The sequence below is a fragment of the Durio zibethinus genome, chromosome 4, assembly GCF_047325235.1.
Source record: "Durio zibethinus cultivar Kanyao isolate XHJ-2024 chromosome 4, ASM4732523v1, whole genome shotgun sequence".
Lineage (NCBI taxonomy): Eukaryota > Viridiplantae > Streptophyta > Magnoliopsida > Malvales > Malvaceae > Durio > Durio zibethinus.
In genome coordinates, this window is record NC_143165.1 from 9632203 (window position 1) to 9659533 (window position 27331).

The following is a 27331-nucleotide window of genomic DNA, read 5'->3' on the forward strand; positions in this document are numbered from 1 at the left end:
AGAAAAAATTAGTTCTCCTGAATTTGCTGATATGAGGTTGGGTTTCTGCAATTGGTGGAATCCATGTTCATATTTACTTTTAGTTAGCTTAATTGATGGTGCAAAAACAAAAGCTAGTTCAAGCATTCAGGTCTTTTTTCTCATCTCATCTTTTGTCAATTTAATGTAGTCAACACTGTAAATTTTGTACTTTTTGTGGAGAATTCAACAATGTTTCAGTGCGCGCAAGTTATAGATTGAAGATTACATAATTCTATATATAAACGGTGTTAATAATGTCGTAACGTCTAGATCCGGGGATCTATCGCTAGACATTGACTTTAGGGAGTCGCCACCAATCTTTTTTGTCTAGGTGCGATTGGCCACCTAAGGAATCTGTCCTTCCAGGGAACACCTAAGTTTAAGGGTCCCTAGAAGAATAGGTTCAGGTCTGCTGACCAGAACAGAGTTCGGGAGTTCGGTTACGTGTGAGGAAGGTTATAGCACCCTCACAACGCCCATCAAAAGATGGTACCAGCTTGAATTTGTGTTATCCAAAAGCCTTAAAATTTTACCAAGTAGTTAGTTGTTGAAAATTATTCTCAATTGACTCTAATACTTTTAGCAGAAAATTGAGAAAATTCCCTCACCTCAAGAGTATGCAAGAAAAACTACTGTTTCACTTACAAAGGCTCCGTCGTCGGATTATTTAAAGAAAGAGAAAAGAAAAAAAAAAACAAAATCAAAATTAAGATAGAAAGGAATGAAAGAATGATTTTTTTTTGTAGGGAAAATTGATACTTTCAACTTTTCCCTAAAAATATTTTTTGAAAATTTCGATTTTCAAGGAAAATTGATACTTTCAACTTTTCCTCAAAACCCCCCCTTTTTTTTTTGAAAATTTATTTCTAAGGAAAATTGATACTTTCAACTTTTCCCCAAAAATATTTTTTTTGAAAATTTCGATTTTCAAGGAAAATTGATACTTTCAACTTTTCCTCAAAAACCCTTTTTTTGAAAATTTATTTCTAAGGAAAATTGATACTTTCAACTTTTCCCCAAAAATAGTTTTTGGAATTTTATTTCTAAGGAAAATTGATACTTTCAACTTTTCCCTAAAAATATTTTTTTTTGAAATTTATTTCTGAGGAAAATTGATACTTTCAACTTTTCCCCAAAAATATTTTTTGGAAATTTATTTCTAAGGAAAATTGATACTTTCAACTTTTCCCTAAAAATGTTTTTTTTTTTAAATTTATTTCTGAGGAAAATTGATACTTTCAACTTTTCCCCAAAAATATTTTTTGGAAATTTATTTCTAAGGAAAATTGATACTTTCAACTTTTCCCTAAAAATGTTTTTTTTTTTGAAATTTATTTCTGAGAAAAATTGATACTTTCAACTTTTCCCCAAAAATATTTTTTGGAAATTTATTTCTAAGGAAAATTGATACTTTCAACTTTTCCCTAAAAATATATTCTTTTTGGAATTTTTTTATTTTTATTTAAAGAAAATAAAATAATAAAAAATAAATAAAAAGAATATTACATAAACCTAATCTAATAAATAAAAAATAAAATAAACAAATAACCAAAGAAAAAAAAATTAAAAGGAAAAAAAAAAAAAAAAAAAAACCTGGAGCGGCTCGGATCGCGGCTTGGATCGCGGCTCGGCTCAAGGCAGGAAAACGGCTCGGGGGGGAGCGGCTTGGCGGCTTGGCTCGGCTCGGCTCGGCTCGGAGGGGCTGGCACGCGCGGGTCAGAAAGCGGGTCGACGCCCGGGTCGGGTCGGATTGCGGCAAAACGCGCGGATCCTCTGGGTTACTTAAGGCCAAAACGACATCGTTTTGGGAGGGTATAAAAGGCACCTTCCTCCGTTTTTCGGCAGAACGCTCCTCCCCCTCTCTCTCTCTTCTTCCTTTTTCTCTCCCTTCTCTCTAGAAACCGAAGAACACCGGTGCCGGATTCTGGAAATTTTCGTCGGAATCTGGAAATTTCACCGGAAGTTGGCCGGAAAGTCGCCGGTTTCTGGGATTCTTCGCCGGAAACTGGGCAGGTCGCCGGAAACTTCAATGTTGGCCGGAATTGTCGCCAAAAAATTCAAACTTCGCCGGAATTTTCGTCGGAATCTGGAAATTTCCCAGAAATTTCCAGAAAAAATTTTCACCAAAAATTTCTAAAAAATTTTTCTCACTCCCAGAACACTCCTAAACTTTTTCTAACTTCCTATACGCCTCCTTTTCTCTCAAATCAGTAGCTTTGCTTACTGTTTTCTGTGTTCCTTGCATTCTGTTCCAGAGTCCCTTTTATAGGGATTGATCAGGAGTTCCTGATCAATCCCAATTCCTCCTTGGACGGGAATTCAATCTTTGAATCCCACTGGACTCTTCTGATTGAATTCCCATTTCCAATGAGATTCTTCAGCCTTCAATCTCAGCCCTCCAAAATTAAAATCAAAATAAATAAAAAATACTAGATAATTAGAAAAGATAAATCAAAAGATATTATAAAAAAATATCTGATAATCAGGAAAAATCAGAACAGATAAAAAAAATAATAATAAATATATAACTATATACATATAAATCTAATCTAATAAAAAATAAATAAATAAATAAATATATACATAATAATAAAATACATAAAATACATAAAATACAAAATAATACAGGACAAATTGAATTGGGCCCTACCCATTTGGGCCAGGCCCAATTGATCTGGGCCGGACCCAATTGGGTGTCTACAGCTGCCCCTCTTTGCACATTTTTTGTGAAACAAAAATTGCGCAAAGACGTAGACACCCAATCAAGACTCAACTCAACATTTTTTGGTTTTTTTTTTTGTTTTTTTTTTGTTTTGTTTTTTTTTTTTTTTTTTTTTTTTACCAAAGCTCCTCTAAACAGAGGCACCACGACTTTTGAAAAGTAAATTGCTCCTCTAAACAGAGGCACCACGACTTTGGAAAAATAAATTGCTCCTCTAAATAGAGGCAACGGAACTTTGAAAAATAAATTGCTCCTCTAAACAGAGGCAACGGAACTTTGAAAAATAAATTGCTCCTCTAAACAGAGGCAACGGAACTTTGAAAAAATAAATTGCTCCTCTAAACAGAGGCACCACGACTTTGGAAAAATAAATTGCTCCTCTAAACAGAGGCAACGAACTTGGAAAAATAAATTGCTCCTCTAAACAGAGGCAACGAACTTGGAAAGTAAATACTCCTAGACGATCATGTCCGAAGGAGTTGAAAGTTGTGTTTGAAGGGATTTCAGGAGATTATGCCCAAAGGTCTTATAAATCAACCCCGATACCAAGAGACATCCTATTTCAAGGATTAAGAACTTACCTGACAAGTTTCTTCTCAAACTTGCAAAGTCTTTTCATATCTGTCTTTTTCATATGGGATGTTGGAACACCACTGCTTCTTGAATTTGTACACTATACTTTCCTGAAAGTAGTGTATGCTATGCAAATGCATATGAATTTCAATGCATGCCATGCAAATGTTGGCCAATTAATTCCTGTTCAATGTATGGTACTCAAGTTTCTCAAGCTCTTTTTTTTTTCTTGGGTGTCAAGCCCTTTGATTCCTCAAGGATCCAATTGCACTGCTCTTCTAAGATCGAACCAGTGTGACTCTTAATTATTTCTTCCATTCATATTCTTCCTGTAACAAAAAATCTCTTCCCAAATTCAATGTCCTAATCAGGAGCTGAACATCTCGATTCTACCTTTATCACTCTTGATTTATTCAATGTAATGTAAAAATCTTTTTATGTTGTTATTCATTCATCAATCATTATTTTCAACTCAGAAAGGGAGAATGCATTTACACATTCCTTCCATGATGGGGTATTAAGAAGAAAGGGATATGAATGGTAGGGAAACAGTCATCTGAAAAAGGAGCAAAGAATAAAATGTTTCTTTATTAGCAAATGTCGGTAAACTTTGGCCAAGAAAGAATTACAAGGATAGGTATGGGGACAAAGCCCAAAATGAACAATAAGATAATCATGATAACATATCTCAAAGTTTTTTCTGAAAACTCAACCTTCTGATGTATTTAACAACTTGAAACTCTTCTGAATTTGCTAACCTTCATATCAGCAGACTTTCAGATTCGATGCTGTATTCTCCTTATCTAAGCCGCCTTTTCAGGTTTTCAACTTAGACAACCCCCTATGACTCAAACCGCCCTTTTGGGGTTTTCGCCTTGAGTCCTCCTTGTTCACTTTTTCTTTTTTTTCCATTTTTTCTTTTTTCATTTTTTCATTTTTTCATTTTTCCATTTTTTCATTTTTTTTTATTTTTTCATTTTTCATTTTTCCATTTTTTCATTTTTTTTCAAGCATAGTATTTCTTCACAGCATCAGAATTTACAGGATGGGGTAAATCATTTCCATCCATTTCAGTCAATATCAACGCTCCACCCGAAAAGGCCCGTTTCACCACATACGGCCCTTCCCAATTCGGAGTCCATTTTCCTCTACTATCGTGCTGGATTGGGAGAATTCTTTTCAAAACCAACTCTCCTTCTCGAAAGCAACGAGGTCGAGTTTTCTTATCATGAGCCCTCATCATTCTTCTTTGGTATAGCTGACCATGGCACAGTGCAGTCAATCTCTTTTCTTCTATGAAATTTAACTGCTCATAACGTTCTCGAATCCATTCAGCCTCTTCTAACTCAACTTCTTTTAAGACTCTCAAAGAGGGGATCTCTACTTCCACTGGTAGTACAGCCTCCATCCCATAAACCAACGAAAATGGGGTTGCCCCAGTAGAGGTACGAACTGACGTTCGATATGCATGCAATGCGAATGGCAACTTCTCATGCCAATCTTTGTAAGTCTCGGTCATTTTTTCCAAAATCTTCTTTATGTTCTTATTGGCTGCCTCAACTGCCCCATTCATTTTTGGACGGTATGGTGCCGAGTTATGATGCTTGATCTTATACTGAGCACATATTTCTTGCATCATCTTGCTATTCAGATTCTTGGCATTATCTGAAATGATTTTCTCCGGAAGTCCATATCTACAGATGATCTCCTTTTTTATGAACTTGCAAACCACAGAGTGTGTCACATTTGCATATGAAGCTGCTTCTACCCATTTTGTGAAGTAATCTATCATCACAAAAATGAATCTGTGCCTGTTAGAAGCCTTTGGGGTAATTGGACCAATGACATCCATGCCCCACATTGAAAATGGCCATGGTGGTGCCATAACATGTAAAGCAGACGGCGGAGCATGAATCTTATCAGCATATATCTGGCATTTATGGCATTTACGAGCATAGTCAATGCAATCATTCTCCATCGTCAACCAGTAATATCCCGCTCTCATAATCTGTCTTGCCATCATATGTCCACTAGTATGTGCCCCACATATTCCATCATGTACCTCTTCAATGATTTTTTTCGCTTCAGTCTCATTTACACACCTCAATAGTACTTGATCCTTGCTTCTTTTGTAAAGGATATCCTTGTCCAGGAAAAAGCTCATAGCCAATCTTCGGATGACCCTTTTATCATTTTCTGTTGCATGAACTGGATATTGCTGATCCTTGACATACTGTAAGATGTCATAATACCAGGGTTTTCCATCTTCTTGCCCCTCTACATTAGAACAATACACTGGTATATCCTTAACATCTAACTTTATGGGCTGAATGTCAATGTCCTCATTAATTCGAATCATTGCAGCCAGAGTAGCCAATGCATCAGCAATCACATTTTCTTCTCGAGGTAAGTGATCGAACTGGACATCTTCAAATTGTTTCATCAACTCTAGAATATACTTATGATATGGAACGAGTTTTGAGTCTCTCGTCTCCCATTCTCCTTTCAACTGGTATATAACTAGAGCTGAGTCTCCAAACACTTTCAGTGCTTTCACTCTTCTTTCTATAGCAGCTTGCAGGCCCATAACACATGCTTCATACTCAGCGATGTTATTTGTGCAATTAAAATTTAACCTCGCTGTTACAGGGTAGTACTGTTCTTCTGGAGAAATCAAAATTGCCCCAATTCCATGCCCCAAGGCATTGACAGCTCCATCAAAATACATTCTCCAACATTTTTCTCCATGCTCCCTTTCTTCCAGTTGAGAAATAGCCATCAAGTCTTCATCAGGAAATTCTAGCTTCATCGGCTCATACTCTTCAGTAGCACGATCTGCAAGAAATTCTGCTATAGCACCCCCTTTTATTGCTTTTTGGCTCACGTATATAATGTCGTATTCTGAGAGCATTACTTGCCATCTAGCGATTCTCCCAGACAAAGAAGGCTTCTCGAAGATGTACTTAATGGGATCCAATTTCGCTATGAGCCATGTAGTGTGATAGAGCATGTACTGTCTAAGTCTTTTGGTAGTCCACGCTAATGCACAACACATTTTCTCCAATGAAGAATACTTGGATTCGTATTCAGTGAACTTTTTACTCAGATAATAAATAGCTCTCTCCTTTCGACTAGCCTCATCTTGCTGCCCCAGCACACATCCCATTGAATTTTCACATACAGTTAGGTACAAAATTAAAGGTTTTCCTGAAACAGGTGGCACCAATACTGGAGGGTTCGATAAATATTGCTTGATTTTATCGAACGCCTTTTGACATTCTTCATTCCACTTTCCAGGATTATCTTTACGGAGAAGCTTAAAGATGGGATCACATTTGTAGGTAAGCTGAGAGATGAACCGAGAAATGTAGTTTAATCTACCCAAAAAACCTCGAACTTCTTTTAGTGTGCTAGGAGGTGACAAATTTTGGATGGCTCGTATCTTGTCGGGATCGACTTCAATTCCTCTTTCATTGACTACGAAGCCTAGCAACTTCCCTGACTTTACCCCAAAGGTGCACTTGGTTGGGTTTAATTTTAGCTGAAATTTTCTCAACCTCTCAAATAACTTTCTGAGGCTAGTGATATGATCTTCATCCCCACAAGACTTTGCAATCATATCATCTACATACACTTCGATCTCTTTGTGCATCATGTCATGGAAGAGTGTTACCATGGCTCTTTGATATGTTGCCCCAGCATTCTTTAACCCAAAAGGCATGACTTTGTAGCAGAAAGTTCCCCACATGGTCACAAAAGTAGTCTTTTCCATATCATCTGCAGCCATCTTTATCTGATTATACCCCGAGAAACCATCCATAAAGGAGAAAATCGAATGCTTAGCCGTGTTATCTACTAGTGTGTCAATATGAGGCAAAGGAAAGTTATCCTTTGGGCTAGCCTTATTCAAGTCCCGATAGTCCACACACATTCGTACTTTTCCATCTTTTTTAGGAACTGGAACTATATTGGCTACCCATTCTGGGTACTTAGCCACTTGTAGAAAACCTGCATCAAATTGTTTCTTCACCTCCTCTTTAATCTTTAGTAGCATTTCGGGCTTCATTCGTCTCAGTTTCTGTTGAACTGGCTTACATTCTGGCCTTAGAGGCAATCTGTGCTCCACTATCTCTGTGCTCAGCCCTGGCATATCCTGATAAGACCAAGCGAATATATCTACAAATTCTCGGAGTAGGTCTGTCAGTCGTTGCCTATCTTCAGATAAAAGTGAAGTGCCCATTCTGACCTCTTTCCTATTTTTTACATCTCCCAGATTCACTAAGTCTACTAACTCTTGATGGGGCTCAATCGGCTTATTTTCTTGTTCAATCATCCTCATTAGGTCCGGAGGCATAACATATTCTTCAGAATTCTCTTCATTATCAAATTCATCAGTGTTAATTGAATTCTCAAAGCTAACCTCTTGATTGTTATCATGATTATCCTCATGTTCATTTAAAGACCTGCAATTGAATGAAATGGGATATGTTGGCAAGATGTGTTTGGGAAGATGGAAATAATGAAAACACAAGAAGAAATGAATGAAAATGCATACTTCCTAACTTTATTAAAAATAATAAATGATGAATGGCCCGAACAAAAAGATCACCCCAATGCCTTGGGCAATAGCTATTGGGATGCTACAATTACATTGCATCTAAATCAAAAGTCGAAGGCATCTCGATAACACTCCAATTGTTCAGCTCATAATCTGGTGGACAGAGACGAACCCACACTTCTTGATTTACCCTCACCTCATCTTCAACAGCATTAATGGCTAACTGGGCAAAATCATCTTCCACACTTTTTCTAGCATCTGGGTTCATGAATCCTCCAGGTCTGAAGGTTTCATACAAGTGTGGGATGAACATTAGTCTTGGTGTCTTTCTTGATGGCCTCTTTTTGACTTCCCACTCTGCCATCTCATAGCCTAAGCCTGCCCTATCGCTATTGTCTGCTATTGTTGGAGGTTCTTTAATTCCCTGTAAATTTTTGCCTAGCCCTAGTCCTGGACACCAGCCTTTATTGATGACTTGGCTCACCACTATATTTGAAAAAGGCTGATTTTGGAATCCTTCACCTACAGTATTGACCAATTCAAAAGATCGATAGGAGCATTCCAATGCTTCTTCAGCAGCCTCTACATATGGAGTGTTCAATGGTTGAGTCATCAGCATGTCTTCCTCCCCAACTACTACTACCAATTGACCTTCTACATTGAACTTGATCTTTTGATGTAAAGTAGAGGGCACAGCTCCTGCCATGTGAATCCATGGTCTTCCTAATAAACAGCTGTAGGAAGGAGAGATGTCCATCACTTGAAATTTTACATTGAAGGTGCATGGCCCAATTTGTAAGGGCATCTCAATATCTCCCAGGACTTCTTTTCTGGTCCCATCAAAGGCTCTCACAATCATCTGACTATCTCGCATATGAGAATAGTCGATGGGTAGCCTTGCCAAAGTTGACATAGGCATGACATTGATGGCTGAACCATTATCGATAAGGACTTTAGCTATGATATGGCTCTGGCACTTTACTGTGATATGCAAGGCCTTAGCATTTCTCTTTCCCTCCAAAGAAATCTCATCATCACTGAATGAAATGTGATTTGGCATGACTAAGTTTTCAGCCAAGTGATTCACATATTCAACAGACACGTTATGTGCCACGTATGCCTGATTCAACACTTTCAGCAAGGCATTCCGATGTGGCTCTGAGTTCAGCAACAGTGATAACAATGAGATTCGAGCTGGCATTTTATTCAACTGTTCCACAACTGAATATTCGCTATGTTTTACCAGCTTCAAGAATTCACAAACCTCCCTTTCTGATACTGGCTTTGGCTGATCTTCTTCAGGCTCTATCTCTGGATTATTTCATCTTTCTCCTTCTTTAGCCTTCTCCCTTCTAGCCTTCTCTAGCATTTCTGGGGTGTAACATCTCCCACTTCGAGTAATGCCTCCTACACCAGTAATATTGGAAGCATCAGCTTTGGAGACCTCTTCTTTTTAACCCTGCACTACAGTGTCACATCCATATCTCCAGGGCACAGCTTTATCATCTTTGTATGGAAAAGGAGTCGGGACTTTAAAAGTTACCGGCCTAGGGAGGAGCTTGTCTATGATTGATTTTGGTTTGTTTCCACACCGAATTGTTACTGGTTTGGGAAACAGTTTTTCAGGCCTATCAGTCATACACACCTCAGCATTCTTCAAGCTTTCTTTTTCTTCGTAGACCTCCATCTGATGTGAATTCAAAAGTTTTTGCACCTCTCGGTGAAACTGTTTACAGGTCTCAATGGAGTGGCCTCTTGCCCCACTATGATACTTACAACTAGTACCAGCTATATATGCTCCATGATAGCTGTGTGGACTTACCAGTTGTATCATGTCTGCTTTTCGTAAGACATCAAACAATTGATCGGGAGGTGTCTTAATATCTACCACCTCTTTCTTCACTTGGCGCTCATGCTCTTCACCTATAGCATTCACATTATGATTTGGCAAAGGATTGCCACTAACATTTGGTGCAGTCATCCCTCCAGTATCAAAGCAGATCATCCCATCCTTAATCAACCGTTGCCCTTTATATTTCAGGGTAGTGCAATTTTCGGTGGAGTGACCAGCAATCCCATAATGGTAGTCACAGTGGGCAGTGGGATCATACCACTTAGGGTAAGGTGGCTTGAGGGGTTCCAATTTACTTGGAGCAATCAAATGATTATTGTAGAGCTCCTTGTATAATTCCGTATAGGTCATGGGAATAGGGTCAAAAATAGGTCTTTCGCGAGTGGTTCGTTGCTCCCGCGAGCCACCAGCAGGGTTAGTTGGGCGAATTTGTGGTTTTGGGGTAGGTTGAATGTTAGAACTGTACATGGTGTTTTGGGGTCTATGAGAGGTTTGATAGGTTTGGGGGTATGGTGGTTGGTATGGGTGAAAAGAAGTGTTATTTACAGTGGGGTGATAGGGCAGATATTCTGGTGGGGGGTAGGGCGAATAACCCCTAAGTTGCTGTCTATCAAAGCTCACAGCCTGAGCTTCAGTTTCTTTTTTCTTTGGAATTCTTTTGCTAGATGCTTCATTCCCTTCTAGCTTGCCATTCTTGATGGCACTCTCAATGATTTCTCTCGAAATTACCATATCGGCAAAATTCTTTGTTGCATTCCCTATCATCTTTTCATAATAGAAAGGTTTTAAAGTGCTAACAAATAGCACTGTAGTTTCTTTCTCGGTCAGAGGAGGTTGTACCTGAGAAGCAATATCTCTCTACCTCTGGGCATACTCTTTAAAAGATTCGTTTGCCTTTTTCTCCAGATTCTGCAAAGACAAACGATCTGGGGCCAAATCGATGATATGTCGGTATTGACTGATAAAGTCATGTGCCATATCGCTCCACGAGCGAATGCGAGTCCTGTCCAGCTGAACATACCATCTGGCCGCAGAGCCAGTAAGACTGTCTTGGAAAACATGCATCAAGAGTTTCTCAATCTGTGCATGAGCTGCCATCTTCCTGCAATACATGGTGATGTGGGTTTTGGGGCACTTTGTACCATCATATTTTTCAAATTTTGGTACCTTGAACTTATGGGGGATAACCACATCAGGAACTAAGCAGAGCCCAACGGCATCTACTGACCCATAGAAGCTAAATCCTTCCACAGCCCTTAGCCTTTGCTTTAGCATGCTAATCTTGGAACTTTCTTCAGCCTTTACTCTCATCTTTTCCTTCTCCTTCTCTTTTAAATCATCTAGATCAGGAATTGGTTCTACTGCCTTTTCAATGAAGACAGGATTTATATAGCTATTATACTGCCCGGGGTTGAAAGTCGATGGCATTCCAGGATATGTTGGATATGCGAAGTGTTGTGGTGGGACCTCTTGAGCAGACTGAGCTTGAGGTGGGCCAAAGCCTGGAGGGTACATGGGGTCAGCTATTTCTTGTAATGGGGGAATTTGCTGGCTTGTACTTCCTTCAACTCCTTTTCCTTTGTTCATGTTATTAAGAGCCTCCAGAATCTTGCTCAGCTCACCCTCAATCTTCTCCTGGGCTTTCTCTATCTTTTCAAATCTTTAAGAATTTTCCTGCTCCATTTGCCTTACTCTGAATCTTGTGTTGAATCGATGGGTTGGATTTTCGCTAGACGGAGCTATCCTGGAACCTTGAGTACCATATCTTAGAATCAGTAAATTGGCATGATCATCACATGGTTATTTTGTAAGTGTAATGAATGAGAATGCAATGAATGAGAATGTAATGAATGAGAAATGCATGTATGCAAAGAACATTTGCCTCAAAACGGTATTCAACTAAAAAATTTCATATATTCCAAAAAATTTTGGTCTACATTAAGTTTATCATCCTAGCATTATAGCCATAAAATTGTTTGATCTGTTCATACTGAGCTTTGGCTTCTTCTATGAAGTTCAAGAGACGCTGTCCATGTTCTCCTACTGGGGCCACCACTTGTCTTAATGCCTCTGCCTCTTTCACCATCTCTCTTGCCTTACGCACCCCTTTATGGATTTGGGCTGTTAAGTGCTCAATGTATTTCTGCCTCCCTAAGTTCTCTCTTTTACCACACCAGACTTGGTATGATAATTCTCTATGTTCTCTAACCAATACAGCAATGTGGTCTCCTTGTTCATCCAACCTTTGACTTAGCCCGCTCAAATAACTGTTTAGCATGTTAATTTCTGCCTGTGCTTCAGTACTTTCTTCTTCTAATTCGGCATACTCTTGCTTCAGTCTTGTGTTTTCCTCAGTCAGCTTGACAATGGTTATCCCTTTGGCCCTTTCTCTCACACATAGCCTCTTATGCTCCTGGTGTAACCTTGCTAGATCTTCAGTAGCTGCATCACGTTCTCTAGCAATCTTATGAACTTTAACTTCATAATTTTCAGCTCTACCTTTCCACTGGGCTTTTTCTTCTTGAAGTTCTTGAATCTCTTTCTTTAACTTGATCTTTTCAAATTCAAACTCTTTTGTTGCCAGCTCTAACTCTGATGGTATCTCTTCAAGCTTTTCTTCTGTCGGTGGTTGAGAGACTTCATAAGTGAATACCATTTCCTGTCTTCTCTTTGTTCTCCAAACCAAGTAACCTGGAGTGACTTTTTCAGTGAATGGTCCAGGACTCACTCTTTGGGGATTTTTTCATGCTTTGATCATCCCATTCATCCTCTGAAATGCTTTAGGCTCACTATAAGAGAAATCTAACTGATGAAGCCCATAAGTCATAGGAATAAACTGTTCTCCCCCCAATTGTCTCCTCACTAAGAGCGGTGCATAATTCGTCACTCCCCATAAACCTAGAAGTGGAACCACTGTATTATCTCCACATTGGTATAACATAGGCTCTCGATTCATCCATGGGGCTAACCATCTCACCTTGGCACCTTCCAACTTTTGCAAGAAAGTTATCCATTCTTGTTTAGACTTCTGCTTTGACCACCCACTTTCACAGAACTCTTTGATCGGAAAGCGATTATGGACATAAATCTTCGAGAAAGCCCCATTTCCTTGTTCAAAATGGCTTTTCATCCATACGTACAATAGCTGTATGCATCCTATGAAGCGCCCTCCATTCCGATGACAATAACTCAAAGATCTGATAGTCTCTGCTAATATTACCGTTGAAGGATTACAGCCATTGATCACACTCTCAAAGAAATCAACCACTGCTATCTCAATATGTCCCAAAACCTTTGGAAAGATTACCAGTCCGTATATAGCCAAGGCAAATATGTCTAACCCTCGTTCTTCATTGATGTGTTGCATCAGAAACTCATGAAAGAACTTCCAAGGTAAGCAAACCTGTTCTTGTTTCTTCTTTGTATGAGAATCCACAACTTCCTTGTCTATCCCCATGAGTTGAGCCAGACTTTTACGAAATCCTGACTTATGTTTTTTGACATATATCTTGTCAGGAGTCTTTAGATGTAAACCCAATAAGACCGAATATTCTTCTATGGTGGGAGTCATATCAGCTTCGTTAAAGATAAAACACCTGTATGCAGGATCCCAGAATTGTGTTGCAGCTCTAATTAGTTGATCATCAACAGCCACTGCTAGAAGGTGTGCTATATGCCCATGCTTCTGACAAAACTGCCCTTGTCTTGACAGACTCATCTTTTTCCAGATGTCAACCAAATCTTCTAAATTATTCTGTTTGAGGAGGACAGATGTTTCTTGAGACAGAGTAGACTCATACCCAATTGGCAAGCAATCTCCCATCTTCAATTGAGTCTTTTCTGATAGGGCCCTTACTTCATTAGGTGTCCCACAGGGTGCTAATACTGATGAAGAGCAAACTAGGCGTTCATTGGTGTCCATGAAAAAAATTTGTTGAAGACCGTTTTTCAAGCAAATGTTCTTTTATGCAACCTTATGATATGCGTATGAACCAATGCAAAAGAAATAAGAAAAAGGTTAGTATACCCAGAAAAAGAACAAATAACTAAGTAATTTTACACATCACACATCACACAAAGTAAAAGGGATGAATCCTATGCTTTTGGTCAATTCTAAAAAGGGAGAGTGATAGCTCTATCTATAGGTTAGGCATTCTTAAGGTTCACTATATGTGGTTTTAGGGTCAAAGTCTAAAGGTCCTCAAATTGTTCCTTACATCCTTGTCCATCACAGACTAGTAAGGCACCCTAATCCTCACCCATTATAGGCTACAAGCGGAAAAGGTTCAATTTGAGTGGGAGTATTTCGCTAGCCACTGCGGAGGCATTAGACCTCACGAAAGCAATAGGTACTTTACTCCCTCCTAGAGGGACGGAGCTCGGGTATAAAGCTCATGTTATGCACATGCACATGAATGACATAATTAACAAGGTAAATAAACAGGAATGAATAATAACACATATATACAAAAATGGTTCAATTTTATTAGGCTTTTGGATAACACAAATTATTTACTGGCCTGACTCTCAAAGTCCCCAGTGGAGTCGCCAAGCTGTCGTAACGTCTAGATCCGGGGATCTATCGCTAGACATTGACTTTAGGGAGTCGCCACCAATCTTTTTTGTCTAGGTGCGATTGGCCACCTAAGGAATCTGTCATTCCAGGGAACACCTAAGTTTAAGGGTCCCTAGAAGAATAGGTTCAGGTCTGCTGACCAGAACAGGGTTCGGGAGTTCGGTTACGTGTGAGGAAGGTTATAGCACCCTCACAACGCCCATCAAAAGATGGTACCAGCTTGAATTTGTGTTATCCAAAAGCCTTAAAATTTTACCAAGTAGTTAGTTGTTGAAAATTATTCTCAATTGACTCTAATACTTTTAGCAGAAAATTGAGAAAATTCTCTCACCTCAAGAGTATGCAAGAAAAACTACTGTTTCACTTACAAAGGCTCCGTCGTCGGATTATTTAAAGAAAGAGAAAAGAAAAAAAAAACAAAATCAAAATTAAGATAGAAAGGAATGAAAGAATGATTTTTTTTTGTAGGGAAAATTGATACTTTCAACTTTTCCCTAAAAATATTTTTTGAAAATTTCGATTTTCAAGGAAAATTGATACTTTCAACTTTTCCTCAAAAACCCCTCTTTTTTTTTGAAAATTTATTTCTAAGGAAAATTGATACTTTCAACTTTTCCTCAAAAACCCTTTTTTTGAAAATTTATTTCTAAGGAAAATTGATACTTTCAACTTTTCCCCAAAAATAGTTTTTGGAATTTTATTTCTAAGGAAAATTGATACTTTCAACTTTTCCCTAAAAATATTTTTTTTTGAAATTTATTTCTGAGGAAAATTGATACTTTCAACTTTTCCCCAAAAATATTTTTTGAAAATTTATTTCTAAGGAAAATTGATACTTTCAACTTTTCCCTAAAAATGTTTTTTTTTTTAAATTTATTTCTGAGGAAAATTGATACTTTCAACTTTTCCCCAAAAATATTTTTTGAAAATTTATTTCTAAGGAAAATTGATACTTTCAACTTTTCCCTAAAAATATATTTTTTTTGGAATTTTTTTATTTTTATTTAAAGAAAATAAAATAATAAAAAATAAATAAAAAGAATATTACATAAACCTAATCTAATAAATAAAAAATAAAATAAACAAATAAACAAAGAAAAAAAAATTAAAAGGAAAAAAAAAAAAAAACCTGGAGCGGCTCGGATCGCGGCTCGGCTCAAGGCAGGAAAACGGCTCGGGGGGGAGCGGCTTGGCGGCTTGGCTCGGCTCGGCTCGGAGGGGCTGGCACGCGCGGGTCAGAAAGCGGGTCGACGCCCGGGTCGGGTCGGGTTGCGGCAAAACGCGCGGATCCTCTGGGTTACTTAAGGCCAAAACGACGTCGTTTTGGGAGGGTATAAAAGGCACCTTCCTCCGTTTTTCGACAGAACGCTCCTCCCCCTCTCTCTCTCTTCTTCCTTTTTCTCTCCCTTCTCTCTAGAAACCGAAGAACACCGGTGCCGGATTCTGGAAATTTTCGCCGGAATCTGGAAATTTCACCGGAAGTTGGCCGGAAAGTCGCCGGTTTCTGGGATTCTTCGCCGGAAACTGGGCAGGTCGCCGGAAACTTCAATGTTGGCCGGAATTGTCGCCGAAAAATTCAAACTTTGCCGGAATTTTCGCCGGAATCTGGAAATTTCCCAGAAATTTCCAGAAAAAATTTTCGCCAAAAATTTCTAAAAAATTTTTCTCACTCCCAGAACACTCCTAAACTTTTTCTAACTTCCTATACGCCTCCTTTTCTCTCAAATCAGTAGCTTTGCTTACTGTTTTCTGTGTTCCTTGCATTCTGTTCCAGAGTCCCTTTTATAGGGATTGATCAGGAGTTCCTGATCAATCCCAATTCCTCCTTGGACGGGAATTCAATCTTTGAATCCCACTGGACTCTTCTGATTGAATTCCCATTTCCAATGGGATTCTTCAACCTTCAATCTCAGCCCTCCAAAATTAAAATCAAAATAAATAAAAAATACTAGATAATTAGAAAAGATAAATCAAAAGATATTATAAAAAAATATCTGATAATCAGGAAAAATCAGAACAGATAAAAAAAAAATAATAAATATATAACTATATACATATAAATCTAATCTAATAAAAAATAAATAAATAAATAAATATATACATAATAATAAAATACATAAAATACAAAATAATACAGGACAAATTGAATTGGGCCCTACCCATTTGGGCCAGGCCCAATTGATCTGGGCCGGACCCAATTGGGTGTCTACAAATAAGATGATACATATATATTTAAAAAAAAAAAAAAGAAACTAATTGAAAATTTTTATATATGTCAATCTCTTAATTTTATTTATGAAATTAAAAAATTCCATTAACAATAAATAAAAATGAACTCAATTAGATATTGCTAGTAAAACTAGAAAAAAAAAAAAAAAAAACCCAAGTTTGTGCTCTTGTAGATTGAAAATTGCATAATTTTATATATAAAGTTAAGGCCAATGTCAATCAATTTTATGAAGAAAATGAAAATAATTCTTTTGCATATTTTTCTTTCCCCAGTTTACTATGTTAGCTGTAATACACTTTCTCTCACCTTTTTTTTTTCTATTCATTTAAAAAAAAGATTAATTTCCAATATAGAGTACATATTTGAATTAATAAGACAAAACATATAACGTATTGATCGGATCAAAATGGTTAGATCCCATCTCCATAACCAATCCAGTGCTCCTGCATTTACAAGTTACTTGATCTGATTTCCAGAGAAGTTTCCTGGTGCACAGTGCATATATGTTAATTTGCTTTATTGGATAGATAATTCTAATGGTAACGAAACATTAACCAGTTAAATGTTAGAGAGGTTTGGTAAACTAAAACTTGTCTTGAATTGAATATTTTCTTTCAGGGAGCTTAATTGACGGTACAAAGAAGCTAGTTCCACTATTCAGGTCTTCTTGCTCACCTCATCTTTGAGAATAGAGTAAAATCTTGTGAAAGCTGCCTTGGGATCATTTCGGGATTGAAAAACAAGAATTTGAGCATAGGAAAAGAGTGTAAAAAATGAATAGGATTTGTTATATTCTTTGAAGAAGGTATGGAACTTTGAACTTTTCCCATTCTTTGTTACTAATCACCCATAGCGTTTACATGTGATGCATGCTTAGGTACTAAATCTTTTTGTGATTGTCTTTTGAATGGAGATAATATTTCTTGTGTTCAAAGAGAAAAATAGGAACGTAGATCAACAATTTTACCAAAAAGCAATAATTCCCAGTATGTTTATGGAAATTATTCACATTATCAATGTGAGACGCGCCTATACTTTAAGAAGTTGAATGTTACATCATCACTGGGCAAAATAAAAGCAATGATGATGTTACTCCTATGCTGCTTTTTATTAATTAGATTTGGTTTGCAACGATGATGGGATCAAATGTCCAAATTTTCATCTTTGCTTTTACATTAACTTTAATTGGATCCAATGACAAATGCCCAAATTTTCATCTTTGCTTTTAGACTAGCAGGTTGACAACGCTATTCCTTTCTTAGTCGTTGCACTCTCATTTTTTCTATTATGGACGTAGCTCTCATTCGGCAAATAGGATTCTCTCTGGTGTAGAGAAAGACAAATTGATGATAGTTGGAGATGAGGTTGATGCAGTCTGTTTGACTAGTTCCTTGAGAAAAAAGTTTTGCCATGCAAGCTTGGAGACAGTAGAAGAAGTGAAAGACAAAAAGGTTGAAGATCAGAAGAAAGATGCAGGTAAAAAAGATGGAAATAAGAAAGATGAGGACAAGAAAACTCCAATCGTATACTATCCACAACCTCAGCTGGAATTTTTTACAGTGGTGCATGATCCCTATCCAGGCCCTTGCACTATATTGTGATAATAACATAATAGAATCTGGTGAAATCCGAAAATTAAATCAGTTGATTCATAACATTTAGCGGATTTATATTCAACAAGTTTGTGATTTAAAGTTTAATACTTATAACCTCTTTCTATAACTCTAGATCGTAGTTTTTTTTATTTCCTAAAAAAAATAGATCCAATGGTATGATAATATCATCACCTAAAGTCTTAGCAATCTAACAGATTTGATTCTATTAATGTTGATTCTCCTGCAGATTTCTATTTTTACATTTTTATCTTGACTATTAAGTGTTAACCATAGTTTCCTTACACAAAAAATGTCTTTAGATAACAATTAAGAATCAGTTCAATGTGCATTAAGATTTAGATCATTTTTATCATATCATTAGAACAAAGTTTAAAATGTTCCATATCTGTAGCATTTAGTCCATCCAATTCAAGAGCCCTGAAACATTTTTGTTTCCATTTCACTGTTTCATCACTAGTGAGTAATAGTAGGAACATGATTTTAATGGTACGAACCACCGATGCCTTATTCAAGAATCAATGCATGATTAATAAATGATTGATTTAATTGGTTAAAACTTATTTTTTTTAATAAAAAAATTTTGTGTTCAAATCTTATCAATAATTATTTATTGAAATCATTTCAAATACATATATTATAATTACTTATTATATATTATCAAATATAATATATTTTATTTTGATTTAAAAAATTAAACAATTTATTTACCCTGAATTTCTCGGGAAAATCAATGCATGCATCGGAAGGATGCAACAAGAGCTAGAAATTAATGTGCTGGGCTCCACAATTTGAAGAAAATTACATCGGAGGTGTCACATGGTAATTGGAAAGAAAATGGAACAATTGTACGGAGGATCAATAACTCCTTTGAGAAAAGCAGAAAGAATTGGTGGACACTCTTACGGTCACCTTTAATAAATTTGAGATTTAAAACCGAACATTTGTAATTATTTTTTATCTTAAAAGAAAAACTTCCTTTTCACTTATGATCGTTGCACATATAACAAGGATCAATGCATGATCAATAAGTACTTAATTTAATTAGTTAAAATTTATCCTCTTCAATAAAAAAATTTTAAATTCGAGTCTCACCAATAATTATTTATTAAAATTATTTTACATACAAAATTTATAATTTTTTATCTTAAATTATCAAATATAACATATTTTATTTATTTAAAATAATTAAATAATTTATCTACTTTGATTTCTCGTTAAAAAAGAAAAATCAATGCGTGCATTGGAAGAATGCGACAAGAGGTGGAAATTAATGTACTGGGCTCCACAATTTGAAGAATATTACGTCAGAGGTACCACATGGAATTTGGAAAGAAAGTAGAAAGAATATTACATAGGATCAATAACTCCTTTGAGACAAACCGAAAGAATTGGTTGACACTCTTATGGTCACTTCTAATAAATTTTGAGATTCAAAACCGAATATTTGTAACTCTTTTCTTGTCTTCAGTTTGAGTTTCTCAAATGAAAAAAATATATATCCTTTTCATTTATGATCATTGCACATATAACAATATATATCCTTAACACAAGTATTATTCATGAATTCATTTAACGAGAAAATATGTAATAATGAAGTACTAAAAAATTTTAACTCATAACTAATGAGCATCCATCATTTGTTTCTGATAGTTACAATAATTGAAATCTGGTGAAATACTAATAAAAATTTAAAACGTTTCTAATAAAATTAAAGACCAACAGGGCATTTAATGGTTTTGTACATATAGAAATGTCTTAGATGGTGTTTTGGGTGAAGATGAGCTAGATAATGATTTGGAGCTTGAGATGAAATTGGTTCAGACTTACAGGAAGGAAGTACGATCAATCGGCGTCGGAATATGTTCTAGCTCTGACTTACACATTGAATAAGTCTTCTTTACAAACCCACACCATACTCGTCACAGTGTGCCACTAACCCAGTTCACTAGGGCAACTATAGCGATCACGTTCCAAGAAAGTATACAACGATGATCCATTCATCTTGGTCTAAGTCCACTGAAAATACCATCAAGGACTGCTCAAATACTGCTAACGTAGCAACAAATTTTTTCTAAATCTTCTTCGTCTACGACCCTGTAGCCCGACGGGACGCATCATCACAAAAGATTCGCCACAGTGAACCGCTCGCCATAACCCATACTCGACACAACGTCACAAGTAAACGAAGGTCTAAGGGCCACACCCAAAATAGACATGTCACTCATGCCATACTCGACCCGACGTCACATCGAAAGGGAAGTCTGAGGGTAATCACTTTATAATCTCTCAGTCTAGGGGTAATTGTTAGGCTCAATTGCCTATCAATTAGGTCAACCTATATAGTCGTCAAGTCAGCGCATGTTTGATTACCATGTTACTGTCTAAGGTGGATTGACACCTAGCTAGGCTCCTCGCCCGTCATGCATACTCGCCTATGGAGACGGCCCGCCTATTAAGAGCTATTTCGTACAATTATTTTCATTACCGTTCCATCAACAAGTCATTTCATAATAGACCAAACTTACGTAGACAGCCCACCTATCAAAAGCTAATTCGTACAATTATTTTTATTAACATTCCATCGACAAATCATCTCACAATCAACCAATTTACGTAGACAGCCTGCCTATTAAAAGCGGCTTCGTACAATCTTTTTCATTAAAGTTTCACCAACAAGTCATCTCATAATAGAGCTACTTCGTACAATTATTTGTATTGATGATTTTAAAATGGTTAGACGAATTTAAAAATAAAAAAATTATCATCAATTCTTTTAATTAGATATAATTGATCAATTAAAACTTAATTTTTTAATAACATTTTATAAAAAAAATAATTTTTTATTTACGAAAATAATTTGAATTTAGAATTCGATTACGTATGTGAAATAATTAGTACCCTTATAATATTAGTTTAAAATAATACAAATTAATTATATATTATTATTTAATTATGACTAAAATGATCTTAATTTTGATATTTAAAATTTAATTTTTTAAATTTTCTTCAGTGTAAAAAACATATTTATTTTTTAATATACTTGAAAAATAAATAAGAACTTTATATTGAAATTTTTTTAAAAATATTTCAATATTTTAACAATATTAAAAGAAACTATCTCATCTAATAAATCTTTAAAAATCACTGCTAGAAATTCTCAAAAATCTTATTCTTGGTGGTTCATATTTATTTTTTATATTTATATTTTAAAAAATATAAAATATAATATCTATAATATAAAATCAAATAATATTTTCTAAAGAAAATAATTTCTATGCCATTTATAAACAAACGAGAAACTTTTATCGATAATTAATCTAAATGCTTTAATACATTGGTGATATTTTAGATAAATTTTTTTTATCTAGAGATTCTTAAAAAATTAGTATTTAAATTTCTTTAAACTCTCATCCTCGGAGATTTTTCATTTGTTTTAATATTTAAAAATCATATAATAATATTATTATCCATAAATAAATTTATTTTAAAAAATGTATATTTTTATATAAAAAACTACTCAAAATAAAGAAAATAATGATAAAATAAAAATTTTTCGTATTGAAAAAAATGATATTCCTCGTACTCTTTACAACTTACTTTTTTCCTTAAGAAATCTTAAGACATTTGATTAATTTGAATTTCCCAGCACGTCCCAAAAAACAAATTCCAACGCTCATTGATTGTGCTTTTTGCTATAGGTCTGAACCAGTTACATCTCAACCTCCACATCATCATCTAGCTCATCCTCACCAAAATATAATCAACAAAATCAATGTTGTCGACTCGTGAATTTTGAATATTGGAGTAAGGCAGGTGATCAAATAATCGAACAGACAAGGCTTTTCGTATTGGGATTTCATTGGAATGAATCTGTTTCTATAAAGAGGTGATTGGATGTGAACTAGTCCTCAAAAAAAAAAAAAAGATTTTTAGAAGAGAGAGAGAGGGAATGGGTTTTCTGTCTTGTTCAGGCACTAATAACAAAAAATCATGGCAGGCAGATGGAATTTTTTGAAATTTTTATTAATATTATGAATAATTTTAGATTATAATAAAATGTTTAATGTGATATTAAATTTTAAAAAATTTTAATATCATATATAAATTATAAATTTATTAATTAATTAAATATTTAAAAATTATTTATTTATCATATATTATCATTTGAAATTAATCATATTATAAGTGAACGATACGTATATCAAATAAAGAAAACCTGAAACCATCAAATTCTGGAAATGTACGGATCAAGTTGTGTACATATCAAGAGTGTCCGATAAGGCTCCTCACTCCTATAGTAGCTGGCAGATGATGATCTTCTATTAGGTCCAAACATGTGATTGTAGAAAATCCTAACTGCTCCTTGACTTTAATTTACTTCAATTCTTATCAGTTGACTTTTTCTTTTTATTTTGTTATAGTTGACTTAACTACTAATCTTTAATATTTTAAATTAAAGAACAGTTATACAAAAGTAAAAGGAAAGTATATGCCTTGCTCTTGGGTCTTGACCAATTTTATGGTGGAGCTGATCACCAACTGGAGTTGTACTCTGACCCTTTAAATTCTAATACCTATACAATAGAAGGCCAAGATTTTAATGATGCTTTTTAGGTGGAGTTCGTGAATTTTTGTATATTAAAAATATTAATAAAAATCAAAGTAAACATATTGATAGAGTTTAATGAAAAGATAAATAATATGTAAAAAAATTATTAAAAGTATCATTCATAATTTAAATTTGATTAATACTTTTTCAAAGACAAAAATTTTATTAAAATTTTTTAAATACATATCTAAAACATATATCAAAAACTTCTAAAAGTTTTTCAAATTTTGTATGCTTAATGTATGTAACAAAACTTTTCAATTTATCAATTTAATTTTTTTTAATTTTGATTTAATCATTTTTAATAAAAAAATTTTACAAAATGTATCTTAAAACTTCATTTATGTGTTTCACACAATTGTAATAGCAAAGTCAAATCCTTTTTAGTCATTGATTATATTAATTAAACCAAAATAAACTTAATTGGAAATATAATTTTGTACATGTTCACATTGAATGGCCTTGAATCTTGATAGATATCTAAAAAGCTTATAGATTAATATAGGACTTAATTATTGACTAAATAAGAATTAATTTCTATTCTAAAAAAATAGTTGACTCAAATCTTTGAAGAATTAAAATAATAGAGTTTGACAAATACAAAAGGAAATTTAAATTAATTGAAAGCATTGAGAACTGTGATCCTTCATATGTACCTTCCACAATGAATCTGGTTAAAGTGTTAAATTTAATTAATATTAATTTATTAATATATATTTATAAATTAATCTATTAAAAATTTGATATTAAAATATAGTTAGTGCCCATCTCACTTCTTCTCTTCGTACTATATCTGTTCACTCAATTTAACAAATCTTCATTGAGACTTATTAGTTCTCTTTATATATAGTTCATAAGTTAATGAAAGAAAAGGTAATTAATTCTATCAATTTGAGACATTGTCATTTTGAGAATAAAACACTTTTACAAATATATATATATATATATAAGATTAATTATTAAATAGATATGTTCATAGGTAGGGCCAGACCAAATTAAGTTTGGTTGACTTTTGAAATTTCTTGTCCAAAATTTAGTTTGGTTCGACAAACCCAAACAAACCTGATTACTATTAAAAAATATTTAAATATTGAAAAATTATTTTTATATTAATATTTTATATTTTTAGAATTAAATTTAAATAAAAATAATTTTTTTATTTATTAAATACAGATTCTGATCAAATTAGACCACAAATCAAAAGAGTAGCTCGATCCATGAACACCGTCGAAGACTATATACCAACTTAGAAGAAAAATGAAAGGCATTTGTAATAAAGAACTTGAAACTTTTCTTTGTCTTTCGTTTGCCTTGATTGTGCTTAAAACTGTTTGCTATAAATGAAATTGAACACGTGCAGTTAATTTTATGAAAGAAAAAAAAAAATTTTCCTACTAATCATTAGAACTGAGATAATTTTTCTAGTTAAAAAAAAAAAAAGAAAAAATGTAAACCCACAATTTCTCCAAAAGTAACAATCTCCGATAACTTTATCAGAACCATTTATAGCATTAATCAACTTGAGACACCTATATAATTCAACAAGTGGAATCAACAGCATATAGATAATTCTAAATGACAGCAAAATGTTTCAGATGTAAAAATGCTACAGATCAGATTGAGAAAATTAATATGTTTTGAGGTCGAATGCAGTGATGTGAAGTTGGGGTACTGCCATTGGTGGATCCCATCTCCCTATCAGCCTTTAGGTAGCTTAATTGAAGGTGCAAAGACACTAGTTCAAGCATTCTGGTGTTGTTGCTCATCTCATTTTTTTTCCACTAGACGTAGTAAATACTGCCAATTGTATATTTTGTGGGAAATTTTTCATGCACGTCGTGGAGTCAAGTTCAGGCTAAGATCTAAAGTGGAATTGGAGTTTAATCTCCTTCCAGGTTTTATTATTGATAAAAACTAAAAAAAGAAATTCAAGTTTCAGGTCTTATATAAATTGAAGATTGCACAATAATTCTGTATAAGTTAAGGACGATGGAAATCGATTTTATGAAGAAAATTAAAATAATTCTTTTTCTTCACTTTTTTCACTTTAAATTTATAAGTAATGAAAAAATGAAAAATAAATGCGGATTAAGAAGTCCTATCAATCCAATTGGTAAGAGAAAATTCTGAGCATTTGATATAACCGTTTGATTGGATTAATGACCAAAATCTTCTCTTACCATATAGATTGATAGGACTTGTGGGTCATCGTAATTTTTTTCTCTATAGACGTAACTCATATTATAGAATTTTGAATTGATCTTTTTGAAGGATAAAGTTGTTATCATAATAAGTTAGGTAATTAAAGTTACATATAATTTTTTTGACATAATTGAAGTTTGAGGTATATGTGTAATTTTTTGTGCTCATTTAAAACTTTGCAAAGCCCTTAATAATATAAGAACATTGAAGACCATGAGAACCATTTTTTTTTTTTTATAAAAAATCTAGGTTAAAAAGTTAAAAAAAAATCCCTCAAATAAAAATTTAGTAATCATAGTTTATTGCCCACAATGACCAATTTACTTGACACTTGTTACGTTCTTAAAAAAATTTTTAAAAAAATGAAATCAATGGAAATTCACACCTAATTTATACTCATCTCTTGAATCTATGCATATAAAAATAAGTTAGGTAGTGTTTGGTATCATCTAGAAATGGGGAATAAAACTTTTCTTAATAAACTCAAGGTGTTTGAACTATCCAAAAATTTTAAACCAGCACCAGAAAAATTATTTTTTACACCTAACCTTGATTATCTTGATTCATCAATTAATAAGATTATAATTTATTTTCACCTAGTCGTTTACATGGATGAAATTAATTATTCCTATTTACTTCCTCCAAAATTTTTCATGGTATATTGATTTTAACTAGCTAAAGAGTGAACCAAAGAATCGATCATGCTTTAAGGAATATGCCTTGCTTTTTCCACATCCTGATGAAGAAACGAAGACACCACTAACATTCCTACCTTGAGTAAACAAAATGCTCAATTTGTGGTTCAAAAGTTTCTTCAACAAAGGCTGGAATGGTTAGCAGATCTACCTTTCCCAGAGGGATGTCGATTGAAGAATCTCATATTAAATGGCAATCAATTAGAAGGCTCTTTAAAACGATCGATCCTTAATTGTAAAGGTCTGGAGGTGCTAGATCTGACATCTCTTTCTGTCTTTAATGTTTCTGAAAATCATCTTCAGGGTCAGATTCCTCAAGGCAAACAATTCAACACTTTTGGAAATGATTCATATGAAGGAAACAAGGGATTATGTGGATTTCCAGTCTCTAAAGTTTGCGGCAATGCCACCTTCGAACATGCTGGAAGAAGACGGCTCAAAATCGAACATTGCTTTTGGTTGGAAAGTAGTGTTGACAGGTTATGGATGTGGAGTTGTATTTGGATTGGTAATGGGATATGTTGTTTTTCAAACTGGTAAGCCAAAGTGGTTGTGGCTTTGGTTGAAAACCGACATCATAAGAGGCGAAAAAGGTCAAAGATTGGTAATCGTAATGGTGGAGGAAGAAGGACCTAGTCAGTGCAAAGGATGTTCAGGCATTTCTGTTACGTTTTTACATTTTATTGTAATGCAGTCTATCAAATGTTTTGCCGATGGAGAAGGTTACTCATGTATGTGTTTGTCTTTGTATTTAGTAATGTGTGTTAGCATCTATTATGAGCGTTTACATCTTGTATGGTTGCAGCAATTTATGTTTTCTTCCATGGTTTTAGTTTCAACTTGTTTGGCTTAATAAACCTTGCTACTACTCTCCAAAAAAAAAAAAATCTTAAATTGTAATAAAATGTTTTAGTTTGCATGAGGCTAGGGATGGGATGGGCAGAGTTGATTGTAAATTAAATTGTTTGGTTTTATTTTAACTTCCAAAAGGATGAAACAATGAAATGAATCAATTTGGAAACTTATGGTTCAGTAGTTAAATGAGCCGTTATATATACTAGCTAGTATTAGAGGAAAATGAACTATCGGTTGGAATTCACCTTATAGCATGAACAACTGCATCCACATATGGTGTCTGTTTGTCGGTTATACAGATATTCTAAACATTTTCTTTTGTCTGTTTTATAGGAGCATCAATATGAGACAATGTCAGGTTTTGTAAACGAGGCATTTGGATATATACCAAGGATTGGTGAGAGTATTAAGGTGGTGCTTGAAAGGGAAAATCAAGAAGATAATGATTAGAATTCTGAAGCTGGATCTGATCGTCAAAATCTTAAGGAAAAGCATCAAATATGTGAACTTGAGGTATGGTTCGAACCTTCTTGCAATATGCATTTACATTGTATAACATTGTTTTTAAATAATATTATATTTATGATAAAATCGAAAATCGATTAAAATTCGTAATATTTGGTTTGGATGATTTTTTTTTTCTCATTTAATTCGAATTAAGTTTGAATATTATATGTTTCTATTAGATTTGAATCAAATTTCGAATCAAAAAGTGAAAAAGTCAAAAGTATCTTAATCAAATCAAAATATATATTTTAATTAGTTTTTATATATTTTAATTTTTATAATATAAAATAATTATTTTATATTTAAATTTATTTA

General features: G+C 34.4%; 1 pseudogene; it reads left to right on the forward strand.

Moving 5' to 3' along the window:
• The window catches only part of LOC149519105 (receptor-like protein 9DC3), a 35033-nt pseudogene extending 8191 nt beyond the window's left edge, over positions 1-26842 (forward strand).
• Positions 26843-27331: the final 489 nt, after the last annotated feature.